Source organism: Sinocyclocheilus rhinocerous, unplaced genomic scaffold (genome assembly GCF_001515625.1).
Source record: "Sinocyclocheilus rhinocerous isolate Xijiao unplaced genomic scaffold, SAMN03320098_v1.1 scaffold1721, whole genome shotgun sequence".
Lineage (NCBI taxonomy): Eukaryota > Metazoa > Chordata > Actinopteri > Cypriniformes > Cyprinidae > Sinocyclocheilus > Sinocyclocheilus rhinocerous.
The window spans coordinates 340,608-350,054 of NW_015666162.1; the positions used below are offsets into that span (position 1 = coordinate 340,608).

General features: G+C 34.2%; 1 protein-coding gene across 1 annotated transcript in view; it reads left to right on the forward strand.

The window, feature by feature from the left end:
• The first annotated feature begins 543 nt into the window (after window positions 1-543).
• Window positions 544-9,447, forward strand: part of LOC107731787 (RNA-binding Raly-like protein) — a 140,156-nt gene continuing 131,252 nt past the window's right edge. The window contains exon 1 of the mRNA XM_016542958.1: window positions 544-756. The gene's annotated coding sequence lies outside the window, so the exon portion shown is untranslated. The remainder of the gene's footprint in view (window positions 757-9,447) is intronic.

Consider the following 9,447-nt stretch of genomic DNA (forward strand, 5'->3'; position numbering starts at 1 on the left):
GTGTTTTGTGCCATAACGCATTTTTATCGCAACATTTTACTCCCACTCGGTGAGTACGTTTCCAGGCCTTTTTGTAACCCTTTTTGTCTTTTCACTTGCTCTTTTTTTATTTTTTTTCTCTCTCCTTTTGCTGGGGTTTGAGCGTTGAGATTTGAAAAAGTGTTGTTTTGATGCGTTTTTCGATCCGTACCTCAAGTTTTTAGTATGCAGTGATTCCTATTCAGTACTGAGTGACACTGGCCAAGTACGTGCTTGCAGTCGTGTGAAATCATGCAACTGGTTTTTAAATGGCCTTGGCAGGTCTATTTTTACGTATGTACGATGATATTTGTTTTGAACCCTTTTTCCTTTTTTGTTCTCTGCCATAGACTTTTGCTGTAGATATGCTTTGCTTGTATTTTGCGCTGTTGTTCATGAGAGTTTTGTGATTTTGATGTCACCGAGCGAAGCATTTGCTTTTATTTTGGTCTTTTCTTTACCCGAAAGTCATTTTCAGACCTGGTGACGTTTTAATGGAAACTTTTCTCGCAGCATACCTGTCACGTTTGTTTATTTTTGCTGGTTTTTCTTTCATTTTTTTAAAATGCCTTATACTTTTGCAGATGATTTTAAGGTGAAGTGATTTTTGGATGTGATCATTTTTCACGTAGATGATGCAGATTAAGGTGTCTATGAAGGGAATAATTGTTTCTTTGGGGAAAATATCAATCAGTGCGTCTTTGCTTTCACCGAAGATGAACAGACTCTCCTTTGCAGGTATATAAAGACAAGAAATCAAACCTTTCAGCACATGTTTGTTTGCAATAAAAGCAAGGCGATTCTGAAATGTTAATCTGTGAATGATGTATTCTTTGGCTGTGAGGTTTATCATCAAATACACATCTGTAGTTGTGCTTGTGCATAACCACATTGCAAGTGAATGTGAAACTTAAGTGGTACCTCTGTAAATCATACCTTTATCGTTGTATAAATTACAATAAGTGGATGTCTCACTCACCTTATGTGGATTTAATAATGATGTATTTAAAAGATTCATCCCATATGTCATTTACTTTATAACTGTTCAGATGCCTGGGTAAGTTGGTCCTGCTATCTGTATTTTAGATATAATCTTCAACAGTTTCAGACTGTAACTATGTGTTGGATGCCAAATATTTTCACTGTGAGGTTTGGATGATTTCTGGTGAACATATACGGTATATATGGATCTATTGACCAACAGAGCACATTTTATTGCAGGTAAATTGAATTGACAACATAAAAAAAAAGGCTTAAAAACACATGTAGATGTCTCACCAATGAAAAGAAAGAGTAATGAGCATGTTAAACTGAAATCTCAAAAGAGATCCAGCATGCTGTTCCTTTCAGGACCATGGATAGCGAATGGGTTCACAAATAGCATTTCAGCACTCTGCAAGCAAGCGCAGACAACTTTTCATGGCATCTGTTATGTACAGCAAGGAAGCTTTTATAGCATCTAAAGCTTATTTTAAGATCTGTCTGCTTAAAGGGATAGTTCCTTTTACTTCCATTTAAAATCCATTTACTGACCCTCATGTTGTTCCAAACCTGTATGACTAAGTTCTTTTGTGGAGCTCAAAATGTGTTTTTTTTCTTTTTTGGAGGAATATATATATATATAATTTATTTATTTACTTACAAGTAAATGGGGTCCAGTGCTGTTTTAGACCCAACTAACTTACACTGTATGGACAAAAACAGATAAATTATTCTTCAAAATATGTGCTCCACAAAAGAAAATAAGTCATACAAGTCTGGAAAGACATTAGGGTGAGTAAACATTTTTGGGGTGAACTATCCCTTTAACATTTTCCTTTCTAAACATGTATTTTACTGAAAGCATTCTGTGCACATGCTTTCCCACAGTTCCTAAAAGCAGTGATCAGTGACACAGCAAGGTGTGTGTGTGGGTGGGCATGGCAGTAACTGCTGTTGTGCTTTGTCTTTTCATCTTAAGCTTCACCTCTTCCGGTTAGCCCCCAGAATATCTTTAGATTCTGTCTTAATGTCAGGCGCTGTAGTGATTGTGAAGGTGCGCCGCTGCATTGAGATGTACATGGCGTGTGTTGAAAGGTGCCTCTGCTGCGTTGATAAATGTCTCTTTCTCTGTCATCCCTCCAGCTGGGTGTTATGATAGCCGGCGTTACTTCCTGCAGTGTCGTCTCAGCCCTCCAGGCGATTTTCCCCTGTTATCTGGGCATCGCACATGAGAGCTATAAATGAGGGTTGAGAAATATAATAGCTCATGTGTGGAGATGGCTTTGCACTCATGAATAAAACATTCTTCTGTTAGTAAAGGACTGTTTACGCTGGACATGTGCCCGCCATCTGAGTAGAGCTGGACTTTGGGTGTGTGTTGGCTGACTATAACTTGCCTCTACTTTATAATTTTTGGTGCACGCTTTGTTAGTTGATTTTTATTTCCTGATCTGCTTAAGATTTGCATTGTTATTGATATCAGTTGTCTCCTTGCAGACATTACAGCCAGATGCTCCTCTGTACCCAGAAGAATTTGCAGGAATGTCTTGGTCTCAAATTCTCACACTGCCAAAGCAACAGGATGTAAAGGATCAGAGTTAAAACCCCTTTGAACTGCAGTCTCTGATCTGTCACAGAGGGAAAAAACAGGGCCTGTTAGTGACATAGGAAATGTTGGGATGGAAACCACAGAGGTTTGATTCTGTTGAGTTGTTTCAATTACCTTTGACTGATAGTTGACTGATCATTTTAGCCATAGTTCACTTCAAAATGAAACTTTTGTCATCAATTACTCACGTCGTTGTATGACTTTCTTTCTTCTGTGGAACACAGAAGACATCTTAAGATTTACTAAGTAAAAGCAGCTATCTTTAATTGCAATCATGTTTCACAATATTACTGTTTTTACTGTGTTTTTGATCTAATAAATGCAGCATTGGTGAGCATAAGAGACTTACTTCAAAAACATTAAAAAATGTTACCAACCCCACACTTTTGAATGGTAGTGTATACGCATAATGTTATGAAAGTAAAATGAGTTGCGAATGTTGTTTTTATGTCGACTTTAGCTGATCTCTTAGTGTTAGTGTTACTGACATAGGAAACGTTGGGATGGAAATCACAGAGATTTGATTCGGTTGAGTTCATTTTAATTACTTTTGTACTGTTAGATGAATTATCAATTGATTACTTTATAGGCATAGTTCACTCTAAAATGGACATTCTGTCATCATTTACTCATGGCATTGGTTTTGAAACAATTTTCACTCAGAATTTGCTGCAAATTTCCCCCAAAAAAACCCGCAAGCAACACATTGAAATAAGTTTTCTCTTATTTTCTCTTAAAACATACTCTTTTTTTTAAAGTTACAACTTTGATAAAATAATTTTTACAGTGTACGGTTAAAATATGATCTTGTCTTTGGAGATCTGATTACAGTTAGGCTACTGCGTGCACCTTTAATAAATGGCATTAAATTATTTCATTAACAATGGGGAAGATTATATAATGATATTCACTACATCGGTAGCCCCTAAATAGCTATTAAGCTGGGGGGAAAAATGGTGTAGTAACCGGCTTGCTTTTATTGTTTTCACTCATACATTTCTACTAAATGTCACAAACAATTACAAAGAAATGCCATGTAACACATTTTTTTGAAGTTGAAAAACTGAAATAGTATTTTCTTGTAAAACAATCCAATAATCTTTGTTTTATTTACAACTTCAAAGAATTTTTTTTTTTTCACTGGTTAACATGATTATACTCCACCTGCACGGCCTAGGTGACATCAGACGGAATGGAAAGTAATTTAGATTAAAACAATTCATTTTTTTTGTCTTTGAAATATTGTGCAATTATTAATTGTGCACAAAAGATTGTTAATATATTATGAAAGTAAATTTGGATTTTACTGTATGTTGACTTTTAAAAGTCAAGCACACAATTAAGAACAACTTTGATAAAATAATTTTTACAGTGTACGGTTAAAATATGATCTTGTCTTTGGAGATTTGATTACAGTTAGGCTACTGCGTGCACCTTTAATAAATGGCATTAAATTATTTCATTAACAATGGGGAAGATTATATAATGATATTCACTACATCGGTAGCCCCTAAATAGCTATTAAGCTGGGGGGAAAAATGGTGTAGTAACCGGCTTGCTTTTATTGTTTTCACTCATACATTTCTACTAAATGTCACAAACAATTACAAAGAAATGCCATGTAACACATTTTTTTGAAGTTGAAAAACTGAAATAGTATTTTCTTGTAAAACAATCCAATAATCTTTGTTTTATTTACAACTTCAAAGAATATTTTTTTTTTCACTGGTTAACATGATTATACTCCACCTGCACGGCCTAGGTGACATCAGACGGAATGGAAAGTAATTTAGATTAAAACAATTCATTTTTTTTGTCTTTGAAATATTGTGCAATTATTAATTGTGCACAAAAGATTGTTAATATATTATGAAAGTAAATTTGGATTTTACTGTATGTTGACTTTTAAAAGTCAAGCACACAATTAAGACTTCGTCAGTGTCTTCTTTGACAGTGTTGCCTCATTTAACACAGACATTTTAACAGTGAGATTTCTAAATGATATTCTAATGGCTACAAGACTTCATTGCTTTCCTAGTCTCATATTCTAATCAACAAAAATTCACAGTGATGAAGGACGTAACTGCTTTTGAGTTCACAATGAGCTTGTTTCCTTGCATGGTCATATCTTAATAACAATCAGAATGAGATAAAAGCTTCTCCCTCTGAAGGACTCTAACCTCTCATGTACCCCTGAGCAGATAATCAGCTCACCCTTGGCGATGAGCACTGGGCTTTTATAAGCTCGCAGGAATCTGTTTCCCTTTTCGGAGCTGTAAATTTGATAAATGGGAGGATTCTTCATTGAATAATCATATTCTGAATAATCAATCCCATTTCTGAAGAACAAGGGCAATCTAGCAGAGCTTTTAAGTGGCAATTATGTTGAAGCATTCGAGTTATAATACAGTCTTTAAGCGCAATCTCTTCGGTAATATGTGCTACACCAACTTTTCCAATTAAATTGTTTTGTTAACCTTAGTGACATTTTGAGTTTCAGCCAATCGTTAGAATGAGCTCACTGACATTATCAGACCAGAGATTGTTAATGTCAATCAGATCTGTGCACATTTTCATCCTGCTTCAAAGCACAGGGAGCAGTTCAAGACAACATGAAATCAAAATTGACCCTGTTTACCTTATCAATACATATCTTCATAATTTTTTTTTTTTTTTGCTCAAATGACTTTCAGGTTGTTGTTTTTAACCCTTTCTTTTCAAACCGCTATAAAACCACTTTATTTTTTCAATCAAATCAGTTCTTTTCCTGTTTCACTCATATACGCTACTGTTCAAAAGTATGGGGTCAGTGGGACAGTAAAGGTTTTTTTAAGAGAAATTAATACTTTCATTCAGAAAGGATGCATTAAATTGATCAAAAGTGACAGCAAGACAGCAAAGATATTAAAAAATAATCATAATTTCAGTAACTTTCAGATAACTTTATAATTATCAAAGAATTCTGAAGTTTCCTCAAAAAATATTAAGCTGTTTTCAGCATTGATGATAATAATAAGAAATGTTTGTTGAGCAGCGATTCAGCATATTAAAGTGAAGGATCATGTGACACTGAAGACTGGAGTAATGATAATAAAAATTCAGCATTGATCACAGAAAAAAAAGACATTTTATAATACGTTAAAATAGAAAACAGTTATTTTAAATTCTAAAGATATATCACAATATTACTGTTTTTTACTGTTGTTTTTAATTAATTAATAATTTTTTAAAAATCAAATAAATGCAGCCTTGGTGAGCAGAAGAGACTTTAAAAAACATTAAAAATGTTACCAATCAAACTTTTGAAGGTAGTGAATATGCATCATGTTATTAAAGTAAAACGGGTTGCAAATGTTGACTTTATTAGAAAACTTGCTTGTTCAGTTTAAGACACCTGGAAGCCATGATTCCTAAGCAAAATGTGAGTTTTTTAAATTATTTTATTGGAACTGTACTCAGCATATTTAACTTCTTGTTAAATATTAATCCTATAATTTATCATGGAATTTATTAGATTATTTTGTCTTTTTTTGCTGAACTCAAAGTACAGTCTCAGAAGCTTTTGATCGCATTCTACCACAGAAAGTGTTATTTTACAGTGTATTTTGGCTGACGGCAGGTTAATGGGTTGGACTGAGAGATGTGACTCTAAGGGGCATCGGTGTAATAAGCGTGTGGTCTGATCTGTGGTTTGATCCTGTCACTTACTCGCTGCTGAAGACTCCGTTCTCTCAGCCAATCAGCTCTCAGTTCAGTCTGTAATATGAATTTGTCTTCCTAGCACTCACTTAAAGGGGTCATATGATGCTGCTAAAAAGAACATTATTTTGTGTATTTGGTGTAATGAAATGTGTTTATGCGGTTTAAAGTTAAAAAACCACATTATTTTCCACATACTGTACATTATTGTTTCTCCTCTATGCCCCGCCTTGGATTTGAGACTTTAGTCTTTGCAAATTTACAGATCTTCTTTATGCACCAAGAGCTTGTAACACTCCAAAGAGAAAGGAAAAAATGAAATCGCATCATATGACCCCTTTAAGACCCGTTTGGGCACCGTGAGAGGAAATAATCCATCTGCCCTCCACAAATGTCTAAAGAGTAAGTGTGTCCAAGTTTGCACTTTCAAATTGGTCTTTGCACTAATTGCCTGATTTCTCTCCCAATAATTGAATAATGACATAGATTAATTAATATCGGCGAGATGGCACAGAGAGTCTGTCTGGCTACTATTTAAGTTTTTGCTCGGCAGACCTCATTTACTTTTTATTCTGACAATTCAATCCAGCTGGGATTGTTTGTCACGGACTTCCAACTGGGGAACATTAAAATAATAATAAAAAAAAATTAAAAAACTCCGTTCTCTCAGCCAATCAGCTCTCAGTTCAGTCTGTAATATGAATTTGTCTTCCTAGCACTCACTTAAAGGGGTCATATGATGCTGCTAAAAAGAACATTATTTTGTGTATTTGGTGTAATGAAATGTCACAGTGATTCAACAACATGAACTAATGTTTTCTAAAAAGCATTTTGAAAATTGGAAAATTTAATTCAGTTCTGTGAATCTGTTCAAACTGTCTGTTCAGTGATGCAATTCAAAATTCTGATTCAACAATTTTCTCACATCTTCAATTTTGCATATTTTTCATAATCACAGAAGTCTCCATGTGGCTTTATGTATGTTGGTAAATAAATAATTCTGCTGTTTATTATTGTGTATTGTTTTATTTGTGTGTATTAATAAATACAAATTTTAATTTATTCATGAAAATTCTATCTATCTATCTATCTATCTATCTATATAAAATGCTGTAGAAAACATGTCTTGATTTTTTAAATGTACAAATATAAATATTGTATGTACCATAATATATATTATTTTATATAGTAACTATATATACACACACACACACACACACACACACAAGGCTACATTAGCCTAAAAAAACCATTAAAAATATATATTAGTCTATATACTGAATTAGTTGGAGTCTTCATCTCATGTAAGTTTGCATAATTGTAAATATTTTTTTCTGAAGTGCTATTTATTCTATATGTTTGAAGCCTTTTAATGTGAAAAAATTTACTTAATGCAGCTTTAAAACATTTAGAATATTTCAAGAGTAAATTCCAGCAGTAAGTACTAAACATTTGTGCCCACATGTACAAGTGCAACCTTGAGAATGTGTGTTTATGTGTTGCGTGCCGTAAGTGTTAACGTTTATTTCTTACTGGCAAATATTTATACCTGGTTGTCTGTGGCAGATTAAATCATGATTCACTTCATGGAATCAATTTCACAGCCTATTTCAGCAGCACTGTGTCCCGCATCCCAGATGTCGTTTTACCCCACTATTTGTCTCACTTGGGATGCACAAGCTTTCCCAATATATTTATCCCTCTCTGTTTATCATATCAGCCTGCATAAAATCTTCATTAATGCATATGATTGAAACCCCAGCATTACAGTGAGGCGAGGGTGGTTTGTCTTACTCCCCCCGTTCTTTGTACGCCTTCTTTTTTGCACGTACACAATCACAGTCATCTTATATGGCTGTGTGTTATTTATTAAGTGCAGATCTCTCGGCTTGTCAACATCAGGGAGAGCTGTGCTCCATCAGCTACAAGAGCTGTTGACTTTAAGACAGCTCCTAAACTATTAGAGTTATACTGTGACAAAGCTGCTCTCGCATACTGTCATACCCTTGTACTGATAAACAGTTGGCATGTCACACTCTTGTACTGTTGCGCTACTAGACTCACACTTTGTTTGAGTTCTTAGTTCAAACTAGCGGTTGACCAATATACCAATGCCAAGGGAAGGGTGGCAGATGGCTGATTTAATATCGATATGGATAGTAGAAATATATATTTAAATATTTTTAAATATACATATATTAATGGTATATTTGTATTATAATTTATTATATTATATTATAGCTAATAGTATTGTGTGTAGCTAATTTTGTAGCTAATAGTAGTGTATATATACACTACTGTTCAAAAGTTTCAGGTCAATAAGATTTTTTAATATTTTAAAAGAAGTGTCTAATGCTCACCATGGCTGCATTTATTTGATCAAAAAATACATACAAAATGTGAAATATTATTATAATTTAAAATTAAAGTTTTCTATTTTAATATATTTTAAAATGTAATTTATTCCTGTGATGAAAAGCTGAATTTGAAACCAGTGTCACATGATCCTTCAGAAATCATTCTAATATACTGATTTGCTACTCAAGAAACATTTCTGATTATCATCAATGGTGAAAACAGCTTAATATTTTTGTGGAAACTATGATACAGTTTTTTTTCAGGATTCAGGATTTATATATCTATCAATAGATTATTTCTAATATTATTTTTATTTATTTTTACAAAAAAATTGAAAGCGGCTGAGCAAAAGTCACAGTGAAAAATGCAGTACTATTGTGGCTACATTGTTATTTACTCCCCATCACGGGCTAGATTCTCACCCTTTTTTTCCTATGAGGCGTCCTATCCTTAATCATTGCTGAGTCTGAGTGTATTTGTGAGGAGTTTTTTAAAGGAACTGAAAGAAAAGCCTTTCTATAAAGGTGGCGGTTGTTTTGACTGAAAGAGAATGCAGGAGTACATCTCACATATTCTAGCTACCTTTGTTTCCTTCACTTTTTCTTGACCGTCTCTGTTGCACTGGTGTTTTGTCTCTCTATTTCAGCCTGCAGTCTTGCGGTATGTGCTGTAACTGTAAAGGCTGTAATCAGCCTCCCGCATTACTAGAGCAGAGTTTGGCTCCTCCCACATGCTCCTCTGGCTCTTCCAGACGTGTTAACGAGAGATGAGAATCAATCATC